The sequence below is a fragment of the Myodes glareolus genome, chromosome 14 (genome assembly GCF_982192425.1).
Source record: "Myodes glareolus chromosome 14, mMyoGla1.1, whole genome shotgun sequence".
Taxonomy (NCBI): domain Eukaryota; kingdom Metazoa; phylum Chordata; class Mammalia; order Rodentia; family Cricetidae; genus Myodes; species Myodes glareolus.
The window spans coordinates 29,569,268-29,593,304 of NC_142039.1; the positions used below are offsets into that span (position 1 = coordinate 29,569,268).

The 24,037-nt window shown below is 41.6% G+C and overlaps 1 protein-coding gene across 10 annotated transcripts in view; it reads right to left on the minus strand.

Moving 5' to 3' along the window:
- The window catches only part of Chrm3 (cholinergic receptor muscarinic 3), a 444,702-nt gene that overhangs the window by 47,568 nt on the left and 373,097 nt on the right, over positions 1 to 24,037 (minus strand). The gene's annotated exons all lie outside the window — the stretch shown is intronic.

The window sequence follows — 24,037 nt, forward strand, 5'->3', positions numbered from 1 at the left end:
GGAACGTGGAGACCGGGGGATTCCAATTGACATGTTTCAAGCCAATGAGAATCCCAATCTTAAAAACTCAGATGGTAGTACCTGAAAAATGACTTGCAAGACTGAACACAGGCACTCCAAATCATGCACACCACCCCTCATGCGCCCACCCAAGTGCAACCACGCACAACAAACAAAACACATCATTGAGACTGCAGACTCTGATTGAGTGTACTTTTGGTAGCTTTTGAGACTTTTCATTCTAGAACCATCTGAGGTCTACCACTGCTGTTGGTGACTTTGAGAATGTATAGGATTATAGGAAAGTCATTAATTTAGGAGAAAGTCTTTCATTTAGAATCTCAGTTTTATATATCAGCGTTGGGAAACTGCCACTCTTCCCCAGAGAGCTTCATAAAAAGAAGTGAAGAGCCAGCAGGCAAACAGATGGCAGCAATGCTTTCTATACCTGAGGCCTTAAGGCTACTGCTGGGAACAGCATGTGTCACCATAACTACAGTACAATGACCCTGGGTCTCTTAGAAAGTGTCAAGTGTTGCTATTTATGTCCTATTTGAACAGGGCCGTGAATGTATCTCAAGAAAGTTTTAATCGAGCACAGGGAAGTTGGATTCTTAAAAGACCACATTTTCATTAGTCAGACAATCGCACTGTGTGGAACAGCTTCTTGCTATGTGAGGGATCAGAGCCCTACACCTTTCTTTCTAGGGGTTCGTCTGGACCTGACATGTAATATTGGAAAGTATGGCAAAGCCCTGCAGCAGTGGATGGGGTTAATATAAAGACACAACTGGTTCACATGCAGAGGATGAGGGACCGTAGGGTGCTTAGCTTTAAATGGGTGTGGATAGGACTCTGCCAGCAGGCAGGGGGTGGGGCATAAAGATAGAAATTCACTATATGAAAGTATCAGGGAGGAAACAATTAACAAGAAAGAGCCCTGCTGTGCTTTGCACCTGAGTGTCCACCAAAGGCTCACATGTTAAAGACTTAGTTGTGAAACTGAGTTAGGAGAGGCTATGGGACTGTGGGGGAAGTGGAACCTTGTGGGAAGTCTTCAGGACAGAGAGGACGCTTCTCTGCTTTTTGTTTTCTTTCCTTCGAGTATGATCTTGCTTGACTACAAGCATCCATCAAGACATGCTGCAACACCACAGGCCCAGGATGAGGGCCACCAGGTCATAGATAAAACCAGCAAAAACAAGGAAACATTTGCTCTTAAGATTGCTGCACATGCCAGGTGTGGCTGCTCATGCCTGTGACTCCAGCACTTAGAATTCAGAGGCAGGAGTGTGGTGGCTAAATCTGGAGCCAACTCATTGACTAATGAGTTACATACAGGCCAGGAAGAGCTACAGAGAAAAACTCTGCCTTGCCCCTGTCCCTTGAAGAAAGATTATTTCAGGTGCTTGCTTCAGTAGTGGAAACTGACTGTCATAAACACTTTAATTTATAATAACTTAATAAAACAGAATTCTTCTTGATTAACAACATAGAAATTAGTTTTCTTATTTATTTATTTATAATGTATACAATATTCTGTCTGTGTATATGTCTGCAGGCCAGAAGAGGGCACCAGACCTCATTACAGATGGTTGTGAGCCACCATGTGGTTGCTGGGAATTGAACTGAGGACCTTTGGAAGAGCAGTCAGTGCTTTTAACCTCTGAGCCATCTCTCCAGTCCCGAAATTATTTTTTTCAACTCATCAAAGAAAGAATTTAATTTGGGGTTAGCTCAAAGTTCCACAGGGGTAAAGTTCTTTTTTTAAAATTGATTTTATTGAGCTATACATTTTTCTCTGCTCCCCTCCTTTCCTCTCCCTCCCCACTTCAGCCCTCCCCCAAGGTTCCCATGCTCTCAATTTACTCAGGAGATCTTGTCTTTTTCTACTTCCCATGTAGATTAGATCCATGTATATCTCTCTTAGGGTCCTCATTGTTGTCTAGGTTCTCTGAGATTGTGAATTGTAGGCTGGTTAGGCTGGTTTTCTTTGCTTTATGTCTAAAAACCACTTAGGAGTGAGTACATATGATAATTGTCTTTCTGGATCTAGGTTACCTCATTCAAAATGATGCCTTCTAGCTCCATCCATTGCCTGCAAATTTCAAGATGTCATTTTTTTTTTCTGTTGTGTAGTACTCTATTGTGTAAATGTACCACATTTTCCTTATCCATTCTTTGGTAGAGGGGCATTTAGGTTGTTTTCAGATTCTAGCTATGACAAACAATGCTGCTACGAACATAGTTGAGCACATGTTCTTGTGGTACGATTGAGCATCCTTTGGGTATATACCCAAAAGTGGTATTGCTGGGTCTTGAGGAAGGTTGTTTCCTAATTTTCTGAGAAATTGACATACTGGTATCCAAAGGGACTGTACCAGCTTGCATTCCCACCAGCAATGCAGGAGTGTTCCCTTTTCCCCACAACCTCTCCAGTATAAGTTGTCATCAGTGTTTTTAATCTTGACCATTCTTACAGGTGTAAGATGGAATGTCAGAGTTGTTTTGAAGATTTTTTTTTTGTAGAATTCTCTAGGACATTTTGGAACGATGGAATATCCAACTAAAATTACTGACTTTGTTTAATAAGAAAATTTAAAACTACTAGAAATTCTTTAGATTTTCCTCAATTTCTTAATAGATGACTTAATTAGCTTGATTCCTAAAGTGCCAAGTTTCCAAAATAAAGTACATTTTAAAAGATTTATTTTAAATTATGTGTATGTGTGCCTGTGCGTGTATACATGCAACTGAATGTATATTCTTGATGAACCCAGGGGTGTTTGGTTCCCTGGATTTACAGGCCTTTGTAAACCACTAGGCATGAGTGCTAGGAACCAAATTTGGGTCTCCTGGAAGTGCAGAACGCACTCTTAACCACTGAGCTACCTCTCCAGCTCTCCAACGTACAATTCTTTAATTTATTCAACTGGATTTTATGTAATCCAGTAGGGATCAGTAACAGTGTTCTCAGAAGTAAATACTCCCCTCCCAAATAGGCCATTATTATTATTTTTCCTGAGCTTGCTGCTTGTTCCTTGAGAGATAAAGCCAGAATTTGAGGCAATAGATATAAAGATGGTATTCAAGCCACGGACACCTGTGATTTGGCAAGCAGAGAAATAACTTCTTGCCTGCTTGATAAAATTCTAGGCAGTGCTGAACAGGCTATTGGAAGATCATAAAGGGAGCAGACTGAACCCTGTAAACTAAGAGACCAACCTTTCATGCAAGGTGTTCGCACTTGCCCAGTTTGGCTCTACTCCTGGGAGTACGCAGCCACTCTCTGACTACATTTGTGAACAAACAGCAAATCACGTTCCTAGAAGCTGGGGTTATCTTTAAAATGGGTTAATTGGTAACCCAATTTCTATAATTAATGTCTATAAGAGATCTCACTGAAAGAGAGAGACTTGAATACACTCTGCTGATTAGGTATTTCTTCACTAGCATGTAAGTTTATTTATAGCAAAATGCCAAGTACAAAAGGGAATAGATACCTCTTAATAGACTAAACTGAGGAAACGTGTACTATCAATTTACTTGGGAGGCGGAGGCAGGAGGGTTTCAAGTTCAAGGCCTGACTTGGCAACTTAGCAACATCCTATCCCAAAATAAAGAAGGGTTGAGGATACAGTTATTTACAGGATGCTTAGCTGCCATACCCTAGGCCCTGGCTATAACCCTCAGTACTAAAAAAAAAAAGGACACAATACCAATTGTTTTTCTGAATTAAAATTATCAATTTCACTAGGTGCTATCCTAACAAGAGTTGCTAATATTTATTGGCACGTTCTGAAAACACTTCCCATGTGAACCCTCTTATTTCTTGCAAACACCATATGTAGTTAGTACCATTATTATCTTATTGGAAAGTAGAGGAAGCCAAGGATGCAAAAATGAGTCAATCACTCAACTTGATCATCTTTATCAGAGTCACACAATGTAAGACTTGATCCTCGATCAAGCCAAGATCAACCTAATCTATAAGCATGAGCTTTTCAGTGTAGCCTCAGCATATGAGGATAATGTAATATTTTAATAGGTTTTCTTTCTCTTTGTTGCACAGTAAATGTGAGTTTGACTATTCATATTGCATTTGTGTGTGTGTGTGTGTGTGTGTGTGAATAGTTTTGGCTACAGGTGTGCATGGCCCATGTGTGGAGGTTGAAGGACACCTTGGTGGTCAATCCTCAAGAGATTTCCACTTTTTGTTTAAGAAAGGTAAGATAGGGTCTTTTCACAGTCGGATTCATTGTCAAGTAAGCCAGGCTAGCTGGACAACACTTCCAGGGATCCGCCTCTCTCTACTCTCATCTCACTATCTCTAGGTTTACAGGCATATGCCGTCATGGCTGGCATTTTTATTTGGGTCCTGGGATAAGAACTCAGGTCCCCATGAGTATGAGGTAGGTGCTTTACTGACTTAACCATCCCCCCATCCTGGAATCTGAATTTTTATTATTTTTAAAATTTAGTTTCTAAACGTATCATCCCCTGTCACATGGCAACTTTGAATTTAAAGAGGTAAAGAGTTTCAAGCTGACAAGCTATACATGCAGTCAGGACTTGGGATCTGTTTTGGGTCTCAGTCCCAAGTGGGCACCATATTGATGTATTAACGGCTTTTATGTTGCTGTGATAGAATGCTTGGCACAGACAAGGGAAGAGAGTATTGTAAGGTAGCAGTCAATTAGTAAGGGCAGTTGGAAGGGAGGGATAGCCGAACAACTCAGTTCGAGGAGGCAGATGTGGTAGAGACTGTTCACATCAAGTGGACCACGAAGCAGAGGTCGGAAGTTGGGGCGGGGCATAAACTTCAAAGGCCAGCACCTATGAACCTACTTCCTCCAGACAAACTCCACTTCCTAAAAGTTCCGCTGTCCCCCTGAATAGCACCCGCAGCTGGGGAGCGAGCATTCACAACACAGGTCTAAGGGTGATATTTCAGATCAAAAGTATAGCACCTGTAACAGGAAATGTCTGTGGACGGAAGTATATAGTGCATAGCTAGGGAAGTACATAGCTCTCCCCTCTGAGCTGCCACGATGCTTAGATCATCAGCACTAATACAGACCCCAGGGACCACGAGGCAAACTCTCAAAATCAGAATGGTATTCACTGTCTTCCTCACTGCTATGTGGACTTTGCTAAAAACAGCCCCGATTTTGCTTGAGTTGTAAACTAAGCACACGCGACTGGAGGAGACTTCGGGAACAGATGTTGATGTTGAAAAGAGTGCTTATCTACCGTCACTTTTCTAATACCGTCAGCTGAAACTAGCATTCAATTCCCGTTCTTAAAATTGTTGAAAGTGGATCTGCAAGTCTAAGTCTTCAAACATTCCTAGTGAAAATGGAATCATTTATTTTAAAGACTTTAACTCTTCTGTAACCATAACTTGCCAAAATTCTTCATAGATGATCAAATTATTTTCAATCGTTGGAGACCAAGAATGTTCAAGATTATGCCTTTTTCCTGCAGAGGGAACACCGCAGCTCATTTATAGCATAGTTACTGAAAGACTGAAGTGGTATTCTATGGAGTCATTTAAAATGATGGTGTGTGTGTGTGTGTGTGTGTGTGTGTGTGTGTGTGTGTGTGTGACATACACACAGAGACACAGAGGAATATTGAAATTCCTCTGTGGAAAGACAGTCAAATAGATGTAAGTAGGTCTGAATAGACACAGAGGCTCTAACTAGGTTGGAGAAATAAGTGGAGAGATTATACATGAGGCAAATTACTTAACTTTTCTAGGCTTCAGCTTCCATTTAAAATATAGGGATGAATAGGAAGATAATATGACTATTTATATAATCTCTCATCTCTCTCTCTCTCTCTCTCTCTCTCTCTCTCTCTCTCTCTCTCATCTATAATTTATCTCTTAAAACATTCCAACAATCAAATAATTGTAACTTTATTTTTATTTGTTTGGAATAAATGATCTGGTAATACCAGGTAGGGCTACATTCCTGTAATCTCAGCACTAGGGAGACTGAAGGAGGACCTTAAATTTAAGACCATCCTGGACTACATAACAAGTTCTAGGCCAGATTAGGCTACAGCATGAGACTGTGTCCACTTCCACCTTCTGAAATTACATAAAATGAAGCAGAGTATCAGATACTTGCAAAGTTTCAATCTGTAAATCAGACTGTATTTTGACATAGGTTAGTACTTGAACAAATAATTAAGTCAAATAGTAGAAAACTGTGAAGTCAAAGGACTTCAATAATAATTTTGAGTGACACAAAATATTCTTCTCCATGTCTCCTTCTCATTGAAAATATTTAGGTAGTAATTGACTGATTAGCTGAATCAGAATGGATTGTCTTAGTATTTGGATGGTATAAAATTCTCTAAATTTTTACAGTGTCTCCCTAGTTATGGGTGGGAGGATACATCTGTTTTAATTAGGCAAGATTATGCATCAGAGCCTTAACAAACAGGTACCATAAGTATGAAGAGGAAGACTGTTTAGTTGTTGCTTTTTCACACATCCTTTCACGGGACCAGCGTCTTCTGTTATTCATGCTGCTATCTTTCTTTTGTTTATTTTTCCTTGCATTCAATTCTGTCTTTCTAGTTTATTATTTTTTGTACATGTGTGCCTGTCTGTCTGTGTTGTGTGTGTCTTAATGTTTGCATGTGTACGGGCCCGAAGGTGTGAGCGTGCACACACATACATGCATCTGTGTATGGAGGCCCAAGGTCAACTTCAGGAATCTTCCTCTATTGCTTTCTACTTTATTCATTGAGGCAGGGTCTCTGAACTGAGTTCAGAGAGCTTACCAGTGCAGCACACCTACCTAGTTAGTTTGCTATGAGGTTACCCTGTCTCCGTTCCAAGCATTGGACTTCTATGTGGGCCACCTTGCCCACCTTCAGGTACATAGGGAATCTGAACTCCAACCCTCATGCTTGCTTTGCAAGTGTTTTTTATCCACTGAGCCATTTCCTCAGCCACGCCAATTTAATTTCTGCTTTCTGCTTTTAAGTTAATACACCTAACATGAGTTGAGCAGTGAAAGTTACTATAAAATATTTAAATACCTATACATCAAATAAAATATTTTCATGTAGCCAAGGCTGGCATTGAATTCAGCCTGTAGCCATGTATGATCTTGAACTCTGACCTTCCCATTTCAACTACTAAAGTGCTGAGGTTACAGGTGGTGTCCTACCACACCTGGCTTATGCAGGGCTGAGGATCAAACCCAGGGCTGCTTGCACGCTAGGCATCTGCTCTACCCACCGAACTAGATCTGCGTCTACAGCATCCATTCATATCTTCAACATTCCTGTCACACAGGGACATGCAGTTCTATAATCCTGTTCTCCTGCATTAGCATTCATCACGAGCTATCCACACTCTGCCTTTTGCTCATTTATTTCTTGGGGAAGACTGTGCTTACTCTCAGAAGTCAGCCCAGTTGGAAGCTCTGTGGTGCTTTTCATTGGCTTGTCCACAGGTGCACGAGTCTGAAAATCATCTCTCTCTGAGATATCGAGTCGAATCATTTTACTGAATTTAGACAGTCTGTTGGATTTTTTTTTGGTAGGGTTTACAACAAAAAAATTCACCAGACATCTACTAGGAGCAATAAATTTTCCTTTGTGTTAGGTAAATGTTCAAACCTCAAATTGCCAGTGACTATAGTTGTCTCCAGGATGTAATTTTTGTTAGAGACCTTTTAAGAGAAAGAATTTTCTAGATTTATTTTTTTAAAACAATGCTAGCATTGCTATCTATGTCAGGAGGAAAATTTACAGAAATGAGGTAAAGGTTTATAGGATTTACAGAAGTTCTGGCCCAGAAATTATCTATGAAATTAAAACTTTCAGAGAAACTTACAATATTCACTTAAAGCCATAGCCTGAGATAAACATGTCAAGATATGTTTTTTCCTTCAACAGGCACAATTTCATTAGTGTTTATTTAAAAGAAATATGCTGAGCTTGGGGATCTACCTCAGTGGTAGACTGCTTGCCTAGCATGTGCAAGGTCTGGATTTAGTCCTCAGCTCTGAGACAAAAAAATTGCATGGACTGTATGGACAAGTGGTTTGACACCGGTCCCTTCATATGGTTACTTAGCGAGGTGTGAGGAGAGATGTGGTATAAACTCAGCCCAATCTCTCATCTATATACTTGCCACTTGGACCATTTCCGGGGATAAATGAAAAGAAAAGGTTTGGTTCTAATTGGAACAAGATATGTTTCTGTGTCAAGTTGATGAGGGATCAGTTGTTTTATGTCAACTCGACAATGGCTAGAGTTATCAGGAAGAAGCCCTCAGTTGAAAAAAAAATGCCTCTGTAAGATAGAGCTGTAGCCTAGAGGAGGTGGTGCACGCCTTTAATCCCAGCACTTGGGAGGCAGAGTCAGGCAGATCTCTTTGAGTTTGAGGTCAGAGTGGTCTACAAGAGCTAGTTCCAGGACAGCTAGGGTTGTTACACAGAGATCCTGGCTCCAAAAACAAAAACAGAAACAAAAACAAAAAAAGAAGAAAGAAAGAAAAAGAAAAAAAAGAAGAAAAAAGAAAGCAAAACAACAACAACAAACCCCAAAGCGCTAAAGGTTCTTTTTCATTTTACATACCAATCCCAATTCCCATTCCCTCTCCTCCTCCCATTCCCTCCACCTTTCCTCCATCCCATCCCCCATCCACTCCTCAGAGAGGGTAAGGGACATTGCTTTGAGGAAGGACCAAGGTCCTCTCTACTATATCTAGGCTGAACAAGATATCCATCCAAAGAGAATGGTCTCCAAAAAGCCAGTACAAGCAGTAGGGATAAATCCTGGTATCACTGCCAGTGGCCCTGCAGCATGCCCCAGCCATACAACTGTCACCCACATTCAGAGGGTGTAGTTTAATCCTATTCTGGTTCCTTCCCTGTACTGCCAGGAGTTGGTGAACTCCCATAATCTCAGGCAAGCTGTTTCAGTGGGTGTTGCTATCATGGTCTTGACCTCTTTGCTCATATTCTCACTCCTCCCACTCTTGGACTGGACTTTGGGAGCTCAGCCCAGTGTTCCACTGTGGATCTCTGCCTCTGTTTCCATGAGTTGGTAGATGCAGGTTCTATGGTGACATTTAAGATAGTCATCAGTCTGACTTCAGGGCAAGGCCAGTTCAGGCACCCTCTCCACTATTGTTTAGGATCTTAGTAGGGGTCATCCTTGTGGATTCCTGGAAATTTCTCTAGTGCCAGGTTTCTTGCTAGTTATGGATGTGGGAAGGCCCCACCCATTGTGGGCGGGGTACCCTCAATTGGCAGTTCTGTGTTCTATAAGAAAGCAGGCTGAGAAAGTCACTGGAAACAGGGCAGTAAGCAGCACCTTTCCATGGCCTTTGTATCAGCTCCTGCCTCCAGGTTCCTGCCCTTCTTGAGTTCCTGTCCTGACTTCCTCCATGATGAATAGCAGTGTTGATGTGTAAGCCAGACGAATCCTTTCCTCCCCAAGTCTCTTTGGACATGGTGTTTCATCACAGCAATAGTAACCCTACCTAAGACACCACTCCTGATTTTTGTGGTTCTGGGGATTCAACCCAGGGGTTCATGCATTCTAGACAAGCACTTCATCAGCTGGGTCACACCCCCAGCTCCCCAACCCATATGGCCTGCCCCAGTGCTCCTTCTTAAGGCCTCGCCATCTACCTCATCTCAGAGTGAAGAAGTCAAGACTGACTCATGTGGAACGGAGAGAGGCAGGGGGAAATTATTCCCACTTCCTTTATTCTAGAGTTTATAAATTTTTTTTTGCTGTACTTGTTTTTCACACCTGCCATAAAAGGAACAGGTACATATCTATGACTCATTCCAAGTCGGCTGAAAACATTCAACCCCTAACCCTTGATTTTGCATGTAGGGCTAGAATCTCACATTTTATGTTACTCAAGCTTCAGTTAAAAACATTTGGGAGGCTATGGAGATGTTGTCCTAAAACTTTATTCAGAGGGAAGGGATATGGTCAAGAGAGCTGCTGAACTGTACAGCTGTGTAATGTCTGTACTTAATGACAACGTAAACCTGAAAATAGCTAGGAGAGGAAATTTTGTATTCCCACCACCAAGAAATAGGTAGCACGTGTATGTCTATGCTGGCCATTCTATGGTAAGATCTTTCAACCCCTTTCTCTTTATTCCAGAATGAGGGTGAGTTTTGTTTAGCATCAATTCTAATTCTAACACCTCCCACAGAGCAATGGCATCTACCACTTCTGCCACGTCATTCTTTCAGACCATGTTTCAACACTAACAGTTATTTACTTGTTTGCAGAGTTGGGATTGCCATGTGTATAGTGCTCATTACCCCTCTCCAAACATCAGTATACTAAGAGTTAATCTGAAATTGCAACCTCAGCGCTTCTTTGGGGGTGATTAAGGATGCAAAATCAATGTAGTGTGGAGACTATAGTACTGCAGGCCGGTGATTGGCTCTCAAATGAGTTATGGTGCATAGAAATCAGGTTAATGGGGTGAGTACTCTAATTTATAAGATGTCCTAAGGTAATTGACTTCTTAATGTCTCTAATAGGACGTCAAAACAGCTTACAGTCTATGCAAACCTATGTATTTCTGAACACAAACATAATGTGTGAGGACCTTTATAGACAAACTTCTGGATGACTACATCCCAGATTGCTGTGACTGCCTTGGGGGAAGTGGGGATGGTTGAGCACTGGTCAAGGGACACATCAGAGCCATACTTCTTGATTGAAGCTTTTAGAGGAAGAAGGCATGTAACCACATTATTTCTGCATGTGAGTATATTACTGTGAAGATGAAATGTAAGGGGCTAGGGAGATAGCTTAATTGTTAAAGTGCTTACTTTGCAAACTTGACGACCTGAGTTTAGATGCCCAGGACTCATGCAAAAAAGCAGGGTGTACTCTCCCACGTCTGTAGCCCTAGCACAGAGTGAATGGGGATGGGTGAGTCTTCAGACATCACCGACTCCAGTCTAGAGAATCAACGCACTCTGGCTTCTGTGAACGAATGTGTCTCAAAAGATAAGGCAGAGAATGACTGAGGAGGGCGTCTGATGCCAACCACTGGCCTCCACATACACATGCACATACATGTACACATATGTACACACATGTATACACACACACACACACACACACACACACACACACTTCCGAATAGTTTAAACAGGAGCTGAGCTTACTTTTACCTCTACTTACTTCTCTCTCCCTCTGTTGAGACTCCAGCTCTGAGTGGAGCTTTTAAACATAAAGAACTACTCATCTCCAATCTCCATGGAATGGACTATCAAACTTCTGAAAGTGTTTGGGCTACTGGCCAGTTTTCTTTGAATATATCCTATCCCTGTCTCTTTTTGTTTAAAGCAGTGGTTCTGAACCTTCGTAGTGCTGGGACCCTTTAATACAGTTCCTCATGTTGTGGTAACCCCCAATCATAAAATTATTTTTGTTGCTACTTCATAACTGTAATTTTGCTACTGTTATGAATTGTAATACAACACCTGTGGTTTCCGATGGTCTTAGGTGACCCTTGTAAAAAAAGGTCTTTTGAGTCCCCAAAGGGGTTGGGTACCACAGGTTGAGAAACACTGGTTTAAAGGGCAGCTTTGAATAACTGGATTCTAGATATTTCTTATCATGGTCCTTGAATATTTTACACCATTAGTTAGTTTTAGAGCCATGGTGTGATGTTGCTCTGAAAAATCAGATGCTGGCATGGAGAGATGATCTCGAAACAAAGAGAGATCTGTTCTAAAGAAACCAAACAGCTGAGGCTGAACAATACACAAAAGCCCTGGGATGGATTGCCATCGTCTTGTTGACAATGTAAGAATTAAACTGTTTTCCTGGAATTTATGTTCATATCTGTCACACAGATCTCACTACTGAGTTTCACCTTAGGTTTCTTGATATTGGGATTAAAATTTATACAACACGTTGTAACCATTTTGTTTACAAAGTTGCCTGGCTATGGAAGTCTTGGGTTGGTTTGAATGAGATTGGTTCCTACCAACTCAAATGTTTGAATATTTGATCTCCAGTTGGTGGAACTGTTTGGGAAAGATTAGGAGGCATGATATTGCTGGAGGAGGTATGTCACTGAGGCAAGTTTTAAGGTTTCAAAAGACTCCTGTCATTCCCAGTATGCGTCTCTCTCTCTCTCTCTCTCTCTCTCTCTCTCTGTCTGTCTACTGCCTGCAGGTCAACATTTGAGCTCTCAGTTGTTCCTATCACCATGTCTTTGATTTCCCATCATGGACTCTAAACCTCTAAACCGTAAGCCCATTTAAATGCTTCCTTCTATAAGTTGTCTTGGTCATGGTGTTTTGTCGCAGTAATAGAAAAGCAACAAAGACAAGTCTTAAGGATTTTAAGTCTGTACAGAACAGCAGGGCTGAGAGGAAAGAGTGAGAATGCATTAGAACAGTCTCCAGGGTCTTTTAAAGATCAAACCTATAAGTACAGGAAGATCTGTGTTGAAAGGCTCGATTTCATAATTTCTACAACCTCACTCTAATTTTGTGCCTATAGACACTTGGATATTATGGGAAAGAGATGTCACTCATAGACTCATATATTAGGATTCACTTGGTAACTAATTGGTGGCCTTATTTGGGGAGGCTATTGAATCTTTAGGAGGTAGAGGATTTGCTAGAGGAAGTACATCACTGGGGATGGACTTTGAGGGTTTATAGCCTCTTCTCATTTCCTGTTCTCTCTCTTCTCCCATTTCCTTAATGCAGATGAAAATGGGATCTCTCTGATCTGGAGTTCTACAGCAATGCCATACCTTTCCCTCCAGAGTCATATCCCAAATAAATTTTTCTTAAGTCACTTTTGGTCATGATATTCCAACACAGCAACAGAACAGTAACTAATACAAACATTTCTACAGGTCTCTTGACCTATCAATGAGTAGAATTTCATTGGCCCTAAATCAAACATAGAAACATCAGAAAACTAAAGCATGTTTTTCCTGCCTCATAGATTGTGGGGGGCAATAAGCATTCTCAAATTGGCATAACTAGAATTTCTGTGGGTGAGCTATGAACACAAAATCAAATGTTCCATTTCTTTCTCTCACAACCTGGTTTGTTATGCATTTCTCTCTTTGCCTGTGTGTGTGGTGTGTGATGTAGATATATGTGCATGTTCTACAGGGCATGGGAGCCAGAGGTCAATGTTGAGTGTCTCTCTCCTATCCCTCTTCACCTTGTTTTTTGAGGAATGCTCTTCACTGAACTCAGAGATCACTGATTTAGCTAGACTGGATGTCATCAAGTCCCAGAGATCCTTTTGTCTTCACCTATGCAGGCCTGAGGTTACAGGAGCACATAAACAGTTTTTTTTTACATGCGTGCTAAAGATCCAAACTCAGATCTTCATAGTTGTGAGGCAAGCACTTTACCAGCTGAGCTGTCTCTCTAGCTCTGTTATGTACTTCTTACACCAGGAAGACATGGTGGCTCTGTAATCAAAAGGTTTCCCACACTGCCCTCTCCCATCCAAAGGAAATCTCCTTTGGTCATCGTCTCCTGCATATTTTAATAGTACCCCAGGACATCCTAGGGTTTGTTATAGAGAGAAAATGAGGTTTAAGGGTTATGTAGAGGGATAGTGGGGATGCATCTGGACCCCTCCCTTGTGGGAGATGGGATGCCAAAGACAGCAGTGTTTCTATAGTATCTTGGTAGCCAAGGAGAAAAACAAACAAACAAAATCTCTTGTAGTTTTATCTAATGAAATTCATTTATATGCTGCCTGTTTAAAAAGGAAGAGAGAAAGATTTGCTATGGCATAGTTCAGCAAACACAGTGCCAGGCTCCTCAGAACAGTGAAAAGTACACATCCTCTCCAGAGCTACCTTCTTGTTCTGAGGATATCTTTGTTTTGGAAATAGCTGTGAGAAAAAGAATTAAAGCAATAGTATTTCTCGATGGCTTACTGCTTCCCTTCTTGCTGGATGAGGAACAGGTCACTAGGGTTTTTTTATGTAATACCAATGGAGAGGTGACACCAGGAGACTGAGCAGAGGCTATGACCACTTCGCCTAGGAAACACCATCTTTGCCTAAGCACACATGGCATCTTATCCATTCACATTAGCATCTTGCTCCATCTGCAGTGCTAGGAATCAAGTCCAGGGCCTCATGCACACAAGGCAAACACTGACAACTGAGCTACATCTTCAACCCTTCGTCTTTGTTTCAGTTTTGAATGTATCTCAATCAACTCGAAATAAAAAAAAATGGATGAAAACACACAGCAGTATCTACTCCAGTCATTTGAGTAATTCAAGCCCAATTGACACCAAGTCAGTTTTCCATTTCTCTTGATCTCTTCAAGTTCTTGAAACTTGAATTAGAGTGATTTAGATCCATGCTCCCTGATCCTTGTGAATCGGTGAGCATCTAAATATTCAAATATGTCTTATAGACAGAAATATACTCCACATTCTGACCCAGACATATTTGTACATACTAATCTGAGAATAAATTTCATGTGCTAATACCCTACTCTGTGAGAGGTTCTTCCATATCTTTAATTCATTTAAAAATGATGTGTATATGTCTGTGTATGAGTATGTGCACAAGAGTTCAGTGCTTGTGGAGGCCAGAAGAGGGCGCTGGATCTCCTGGAGCTGGAGTTATAGGTGGTTGTGAGTTGCTCCACGTGATGCTAGGAAGTGATGCTCCAGTCTTCTGTTAGAGGAGAGAATACTCTTAGCTGATAGACTACTTTTCCAGCCTCTTTTTGATGTTTTCCGTCCTATCCTATTATAAGTAAATACACATTCCCTTTCCCATATGCTAAGTTGATTTAATGACCTGAAATTGTAATAGCTCTGAGGTCCAGAATTTTAGTTTGTTCATTCATGTTTCTCTTAGAGTTTCTTTGCACATAGAAGATCTAGTCAAGAAATGCCACTAAATAAGTAATTTTTTCAAATAATAATAATAATATTCTCTTGAACAGCATTGCCCAAACCACTCTTTGATTTGCCTCACTGTGTTCCTCTTGCTGCCGAGAGCACAGCAGGATAGTGTGAGCTGCTTGCCAAAGGACTACAGAATCTATAAAAATTTGTGCTTTCATATCTTTATTGGAGGAAAGAATAAGGAAAAAAGTGGGGTAGAAGAGGAATAGAGCTGTTTCTGTTGGTCTGCAAAAGAGGTGTAGGAATGTGCTGGCACCCAGATTTCATGAAGCCTGAAAGTCTACCCAGCATCACAGGGACCAGCTAGAATTTTCTGTGATTTATATTTTATCCTTGCTAGATGAAACAGTGCTAACGGGGAGCATGCTTAAATCAAGAAGGCAGTTTAAGGTAGAATGTAATTTCTCCCTTGACCTTGAGCCTATTCCCCGAGTCTTCTGCAAAATCTGCCCTTTAGTGTCTTTAAGTAATGAAAACAAACTAATTACCCCACAAGCAGAGCTGCCTATAGATTCACCTGAGTATTCTGTAGCACTGACTGTAGATATACAATTGAGTGTATTGAATTTAGGGCTAAAAGCAGTGGAATGTATTCCACCTGGGCTTAAGTCATTGAGAGCTTAATATACTAGGAGTGTGGTGCTGGATCCTGGGGTCAGAAAAGCAGGAGACTGAATAGCGTTCAGTGTAGTGGGTGGAGCTTCCATATACACAGCCACAGCAATACTGAAAGCACTGTGCAATGTGTATACAGAGAGCTATAGACACTCAGAAATAGCCCACAGGGAGGTTTTGGAGGAGGGCTTTGAAGACAGAATGGGAGTCATTAAAAATAGAAGGACAGGGGATATAGCAGATATTAAAATGATCAGAATAAATGCTACATTTGATTTTAGTCAAAAGGCTAAGAAATGATTCAGAATCTAGATTTAATATATATGCACACACATATGTATGACATGACATAAGTGTGGAAGGGGGACTATGGGAGAGAAGAGGAAACCTAAAGGGTAGGGATTGGGGAATAGGAGCAAGACTTAGGAGGGGTTAAGAAAGACAAATATCACATTTTTATCTTCAGAAATGTTTGCATATATATCATGAAAACAGGAGGAGAGCTATATAGGGGGAGCAGTGGGTGAACAGAAGTGATGTAGGATAAGGGAGGCCAATGAATAAGATGGGTATGACCAAAACACAATGATAAACATGTAAGAAAATGCCATAATGGAGCCTATATTTTGTATGCTAACTAAAAACTAGTTGATAAAACAGACAAAAGAGACTAGAATGACAAAATTCACTTGAGATTCAGGGTGGTGAGAACTATGTAAATTTGGCTGGCTGGAACAGATAAGTGCAGGACGCTTTAGGGATTTCTTAGTGGGCTTGTATTTTTTTGTTGCATACAGGTTTATGATACAAGCAGAGTGGGAATAGCTGACATCAAGTAGAGAAGATGCTTGGGTGTCATGGCAGGCACCTCTGTGTTTACTGAGCATGTAAACTTGGTGTGACTTGTTTCTTTTTCTGTTGTCTACTGTGTGCAAATCATACCCTCCCTAGGGATCATAATGTGGGCTACCAGTACCAGAAGAGCACTTGGGTTATTTATCCCCTCACCATTAATTTTATACATGAAGAAATAGAAGTATAAGTCATTTGGTTAAAAGGAAACCTTCTGTGAGGTTGGAGTATACTCAGCCTATTTGCATATAGATAGAAGCAATCTTCCTGCCTCCTTTGTACAGACTGGCTCCTAGTCAAAAGAACAACAGCTCACTGTTGATTTAAATTGAGCAGGAAGGAAGTGCAGGGGCAGGTGAGTGTGCCTGATAATCTCACTATCAGGGCACAGAGGAATGTGGGGAAAGGGTGCCTTCTTCTGGGAACGCTTCCAAGGGCTTTGCACCACCGAAGTGCAAAAGGATCTGGTACAGAAGCAGAAAGTAATGACAAATAATTGTCCCCTGACCCTGTATCAGCTCCATCCCACCAACAAGGGCAGAGGTGGTTCCTTCTGGGGCTTTAAAAGGAAGTGCTCTTCAGTTGGTATCCAGGGATTCCTTTCTGAGGCCAATTCCCACAAACAACTGGACCAGGGATTATCAGGGCCTCTAGAGACCAACCTGTTACTACCTCTGCTGAACTGTAGAATGAGGGTCACAGGAAAAGGCTCCCAAAAGTGTCACTGAGAGGAGTTTGTGAAACACTTTCTGTCACTTGGTGCTTTTTGTGTGCTGGACTGTTTCTGATGTCCCTGGGAGTCAAATTCTGTACTGTAAGGTGCCATCTTGAGCCTAAGACACATTTGTTCCAATCAAAGGACCGTACTCAAAATGCAATGACAATCATGTGTGGCAATGTAACAATTAAGGTTGTCTCCTTTATGCTAAAAAACAGAAAGACAAAGTTCACTCGGGATTCAGGGTAGTGAGAACCACATGAGTTTAGTTACCTGAAGCAGGCAAGAATAGATGTTTTAGGGCTTGCATGTGTGTTTTTGTTGCATACAGGTTTATGGGATAAGCAGTGTAGGAATAAGTTGATATCAATAGAGAAGACACTGAGGTGTCATGGCAGGGACATTTGTGTTCACTGGGCATTTAAACATGGAGTAACTTGTTCTTCTTTCATTGTCAAGTTATGCAAATTTTGCTCCCCATGAGTCTTTTCAAGATCTGTCCTGACTCACACTGACAAAAATCCCTTCCCCAGGAAGACCAGACTTGAGGTAAACTTGAGTAATCTAAAACGAAGGCTTACTAACCTTTGATTCTCCTGGGCCCAACCCTCCTGTAGGGGAGCAAGATCCCAACCTGAGCCAAAACAAGCCAGAGTGTTTCACTAGCACTTCTCGGTGGACGGACAGACTTCCAGATTACGGAATGGACACACTGGCCCTGCAGCCATTTCCTTGCTGCTAAGCAAGGTGAGGGGCCTGCTTGGCAAGTTCAAGAACAGGGGAAGGAATACAAAGGAGGGAGGTGCCTTTTCTGAGAAACAGGACAATGGTGCTGGGGCTTTTTCAAAGGGACAGAAGTAACTTAAAGTTAAACAAACAGCCCTGGAAATGTTGCTGTCCAACAGCAGAACTGGCCTTCACCCTGCCTGCACAATATGGAAATTTTTCCTTCAGTTTGATACGATTCTAGGTGAAGAACAAAACTGGCAATGAGCCTTTTCCTGGGGCCTCACATAGGAGAAGCAAGATTTCTTCAACTTGCTACAGGACAATGAAGGGACCTCGTGAGCTCCATGCACTGTTTGTGAAATCCTCAGAGCCAGATTCTGACCTTGACTAAGAGATAGAGTTAATTCCTTTTCTCATTTCCATAAAGGTCATGACTGAGTCCGGAGCATGACAGCTGAGGAGAAACGCAATGTCTTTCAGTGAACACTCAGAGCAAGTCCGTCCCACGGGGAACGCTGATGTAAATTTCCCGTTGGGGGCGGGACATTTCTAGGAGAAAGCATCATTTCTAGTGGGTTTTAAAGGATTACTGCTAATTTCAGAGAAAAATATGAAACAAAATAAAACAAGACCATCATGTGTCTATATAGCACTTGATTTCACCACCATAGCGATGTATGAATTTTGTTCTAGAACCCCGATGCTGGCCAAATACTACCCCTTCCTGCCCCAGAACTTGAGAGCCATTTGCATGGGTCAGACATAATCTAGGTCTTATGTTGCAGGCAGACTTCTGGCTTCATCTGCAGAAACTGTGTTGCTGAGCTAACTTGGAAATTCTCAGCAGTCTCTTTCCTTAATTCCCACATCATTGTAGTCTCTGAATTCTTTCTTTGACAATATGAATGCTTTCATATTATTTCATAACTAGGATTCAGGGAGCACTAGGAATCTTTCCCTTTCTCCAAAAATCAAACACGTATACTTACACATGTACACACACATGCAGTGAGCAAGAGGAGGGGGAGGGAGAGAAAGGAGAGAAAGGAGAGAACGTATTCAATATAAAAATAAAAACAATGGATTTCATCTGCCTTGTCCTTAGCCACATTTATCTTGACATCACCTTTCTGTCCATCTCCCCACCCCTATCCTGTTGGCCCCCAAAACAGTGGATGATTTTTTTTCCTACTTACATCTGTAAAAATCACCCAGAACACTTCAAAGTTTAGGGTCAGGGAACAGAAATATATTTGAGAAGTTCACGTACAAAGGAAAATTACTCCCTCTTTCTCTCTTTTTTCTGACTGTGTTGTCTTTTAATCCAGCAAGAAGATATCAATAAAACCTGAGTAAGGAGGGCTTTGGGAAGGAAGTGAACCTCATGGATGCTTTCTTACTCCTCATCCTGCTTCCCTGATCTATTTCCTTTCAGGCAATGGAGAGAGCTAGAAGGGGCTTCCCCTGGTGGTCACCATTTAAATCAGCTGATTATAGATGAGGCAACGCAGGATTGTGGATACATAGAAGACCCTAGAAAGTGGCTCAGCAGATGCTTTCCATTTGAAGCTGAGAAAATACTGGCGGCCTTGGTTTAGATGTACTGATGATGTGAAGGGATCATTATGGAGCCTCATTGGGAGTAAAGTAGGCTAGGCTCAGAAAGACTGGTGATGTGGGATGCCCTCTGTATGCTGTGAATATGTGTTGTTTTTATTGGTTGGTGAGCAAAGATGCTTTGGGTTATGGCAGGGCAGAATATAGCTAGATGGGAAATCCAAGCAGAGATACTGGGAGAAAGAAGGTGGAGTAGAGAGATGCCAGCAGCTGTTGGAGAAGCCAGATGTGAGGTAACAAGCCATGAGCCTTGTGGTAAAAAGTAAATAAATAGAAATGGGTTGATTTAAAGGTAAGAGCTAGCCAGTAATAAGTCTGAGCCATCAACCAAACAATTATAATTAATATGAAGCCTCTGAATGATTATTTTATAAGCAGCTGTGGGGTCCAGTGGGACCAGATGGGACAGAGAAGAGCTTCTAGCTATGACTGGTGCAACAAGATTTCCTTCATGGATGGGGTCTAGATTTAAAACGCACACACAGAAAATGAGTTGAGAGGATGACAACTTGCTCTCGTAGACCAGACTGGTCTCACACTCACAGAGATTCGCCTACCTCTGCCTCCCGAGTGCTGGGATTAAAGGCGTGCGCCACCAATGCCTGGCAAAATCCATCATTTTTGTTCAATGAATAAACTCTTTAGAAAAAGAAATATTGGATATAAAGGAAAAAAGAAGCAAAATCCAGTGCTTCTGAAATCTTAGGTACAATGTGAAAACATCTATTAAAATATTGCATAATTTTAAAAGGAGAAAATAAAAGCAGAGGTGACAGTTTATGCAGATCCCTCCAGCGACTGATTAGGGTTGGGGCTAGCTCTGCTCTGACTCCGTGCCCTTATTCCTTTTCAATAAGTAGAGGAGGACGTGCATGAGGAAGCACCGAGTAGCACTGCTGTTTCCCAATGTGTTCTTCCCAGATAAAACTCACATGGAAAGCAAACCCTTGGATGGGAAGAGGGCCACGTGAGCAGCATCACCTTCTGTGACCCATCATCTTTCTGCAACTCTCCTCCAAGCACGTTCTCCACAACCTCTAACTTCTGAACCCAGGGGCATCATAAGAAATTTCATGTGTGCAACAACCATGGCAACCAAGGCTGGAGGAAACAGCATCTGTCTCTCAGCATCTTGAACACATTATTTTATAGTCCTGAAAACAACTCTGAGAATACATATTCTAATCTGAATCTGACAGACATATGAAGATGGTCTCACAAAGCATTTCCTCAAACACAGGCTGCTGACCAATGGGCAGGCCCTTGGTTTGGGAAGCTCATTGTGATTTGACAGTTAAAGGTATGGTGTGTAAAAGGTACATTCCTCAAGTCTTCTGCACTAAACCATATCAAACAGGGAATGGATGTCTTTCTACTGTTAAAAAGAGTTCCTTGAAAGTAGCAGAGGGATTTAAAATACTCAGCATCTTAAAAGTTCTGTGTGTGTATGTCTAGTCAGAGATTAACATTGGTTATCCTGTCTAGGCATTCTCCACTATATTTTCTGATGCAAGGTCTCTTATTGAATGTGGAGCTTGCCAATTCAGTTAGCATGGCTAGCCAGGAAGTCCCAGGAATCCTGTCTCTGCATTGAGAGTGTTGGGGTTACAGGTGGTGCCAAGAAAAGTTGCTATCTGAACCCTAGTCCTCATGTTTGTGTAGGGAGCACTTTACAAACTGTCCCATCTCCCCAGCCCCCAATTCTTTCAAAGTAGAGTTGAGTACCGCATTTGAACAGGAAGAAGAAATGCCGATCGCAAGGATCTCCTATCTTGGGACTCAGTGCATTACACAATGTTACAGGTGCTTATCAGCTATTAGCTTAATATTCGGTGAGGTGAGACTTTGTTGTCATCACTTCAGAGATGGGAAACAGAGCACAGAGAAGTTGAATGGTTTTCTCAGGGCCACAGAACAAGGGTTAGAGCTGTTTTCACATTCTGAGACACTGACACTAGAAAGAGCTTGTCCCCTCTGCCGTGACTCCTGTCCTTGCCCTTTATCAACCTAAACTGCATAAGTTAGATGGTTTTGAGTCCAGTATGATGAAAAAACACCAAAGACTGTCATGAGGAAATGAATCGGAAAAGGTGATTTTCTAAATACAGAAAGTAAAATACAATAACAGATAGCAGATGTTCAGAAACGACACTTCTGTTTCTGAAAAATTCTGGACTTCAATAAAAGCTAAGCTAATCAACTTAAAAATTCAAAAATCATCAATTCCCTACAGCCAACCTGGACTGAGCACCTGGGAAGCCTTCTACGCAGCCCCTCTGAGAAGCCCCTGCAGGAGGTGCCAAGGACGGCAAAGATAGAGTTATGTTCTTACGAGGTGATAAAGGAAATAGAGGCTCAGAGCCAAGATTCCCCAACGGGAATCAGACTTAGAGCTGCAAGTTCTACACACACCCAAGTGACCCAGTTCAGTATACAGCTCCCTGGTCTTTACTCTGCCTTAGTCATACATAGACGAACATAAATAAACACAGAACAGCATAAACAAACACAAAACAGCCTACAAAGGTAGGCTGGCATGAAGGAATTTCAGGAGAGCAAGTTCCAATGTGCCTCCCACAAGAAACGATAAAGCACCTACCAACCTTAGTGTACCCTGTTCACCAGCAGAACCCTTTGACTCTGTTTCCAGTGCATCCAGAATCTTGGTCCAGAATGGGATCATTGCCTGCCACAGCCTCCTAATAGGTCTCCTTCTATCATGAACCCTTTATAACTCTCCGAGGTAGGGAAGACTGACTATTCACCAAGCCACTAAACCTCAATTGCGTATAGATTTGTAACAATGCACTATATGGAACTATGAGACTTTTAAGGCATGTAAGTATAAATTAACTAGAATATTTTAATGTACTTTAAACAAAACATCATTACGAAGCATACCATCTCTAATTCTCAACATTCTTTCAGAGATCTCTCTATCTCTTGTTATAGAGTTTGTGACTCCTGGGGAAAGTCCATAGACTCAATCCAATAATAATTAAAAGATTTATTGATGAGCTGCTAGCAGAATGAACTACTGCTGAGCCAAGTTTGAGAATGCCATGAAGGAGAGGTATGAGGAAAGAATTTTAGGGGGCAAAAAAAAAAGCCACACAAAGACCTTCAGTATCAACAAAAGCAAAAACTCTTCTGTTCTGCCAAGCTAAGTGGTTAAGCAACACAAAACAATCTTTGGGTATCTGTGTGAGCAAGTTACAGAAGCAAAAAGTACTTGGTCTCGTCGTAACAAGTAGATAGTCATGGCTGTACATTTTTGGGTGGGTTCCACTGAGTCAAGGTTACTGGAACTTATTTTCCAGGGACTGGAGTCAGAGACACATCACTTGTGGGTATCAAGATGGATGTCTAGCATAAAACAGAGTTTCTCTAGCCATATTACTTCCAGGGCTGGAATTACAAGCATGTACCACCGTGCTCAGGTATTTTACATGAGCTGCGGTACTGGCAAGGCAGGCACAGCGGACATGAGGGAATGATTCACACTCTTCCTTTCATCCCTCAGGATCATCTACTCCAGCCATCAGGGACACGGGTTGTTTCAGTCCTCAGCTTTTGCCCTTGGATCCGCCAGTGGCCTTAGGTCTGTCAGAGTCACCTTGCTTCGCTCCATCCAGGCTGATCTTGACATCTGATGAGGCAGCATCCCTCGGGAGAATATTTTTGTCTTTCTCCATATGTTGCTTTTTGTCTCCTACAGTTAGAGCTGTCACTTCCTCCCCAGACCAGCACTGCGGCTCATGCTAGGTATGGTCTCCAGTAATATTTTATCATTATTTCCATTGATTCCTGTCTTTCCCTCATTGGCAGAGACGAGATTTTCTTTCAGTAGACTGGTGCAGTACCTCTCACCTGATTTCATCCCTACGTCCTGTACTGTTTCGAGGTCTCTTGTTCAAGGTCACACTCTTTCACCTGAATGCAAATTCTATTCGATGGAATACTCTAAGTCTCTGCTTACTTATTTTCTTAGTGATTGCTTTTCATGTTCCTCATTCTTTTCATTTTGTCCAACCCTGCAGACAGAGGTAATTTTGCTTTATTTGGTCTTGCATGCAATCCTTTTCTTAAAAAAAAATATAGGCTTTATTGACTTAGATGAGCTTAGATCATGGCTGCCACATACATCACCCTGAAAGTAGAGGTCAGGAAAGAAGACGGAAGTCCTCAAATTGTTTATGACTGAATGGGGTGGCAATATGAGTAAGTAAAATTCTGCTTTATTTGGTCTTGCTACTAGCCCACACTAGCTTTAAATTTACTGTAAGCTGCATGTTTCAGCCCCTTGAGTGCTGGGATTGCAAACATGTATTACTATGTCTGCCTGGCTGTGTATGTGTAATTTAAAAAAAAATTTTAAAAAGTGGTAAATAGTAGTAGGCTGGCTAAGTGGGAATATTAAAATGACTCCTGATGATTTATTGTTGGAGCCATAGATCAGTGTATTGCACAGTGTTCATCAGCAGTAGATGGCAATTAACACAAAACCGCAACTGATCAGCATGCAGAGAATAGAAGACGTTGGCGTGCACAGCCCTACATAAGACACCT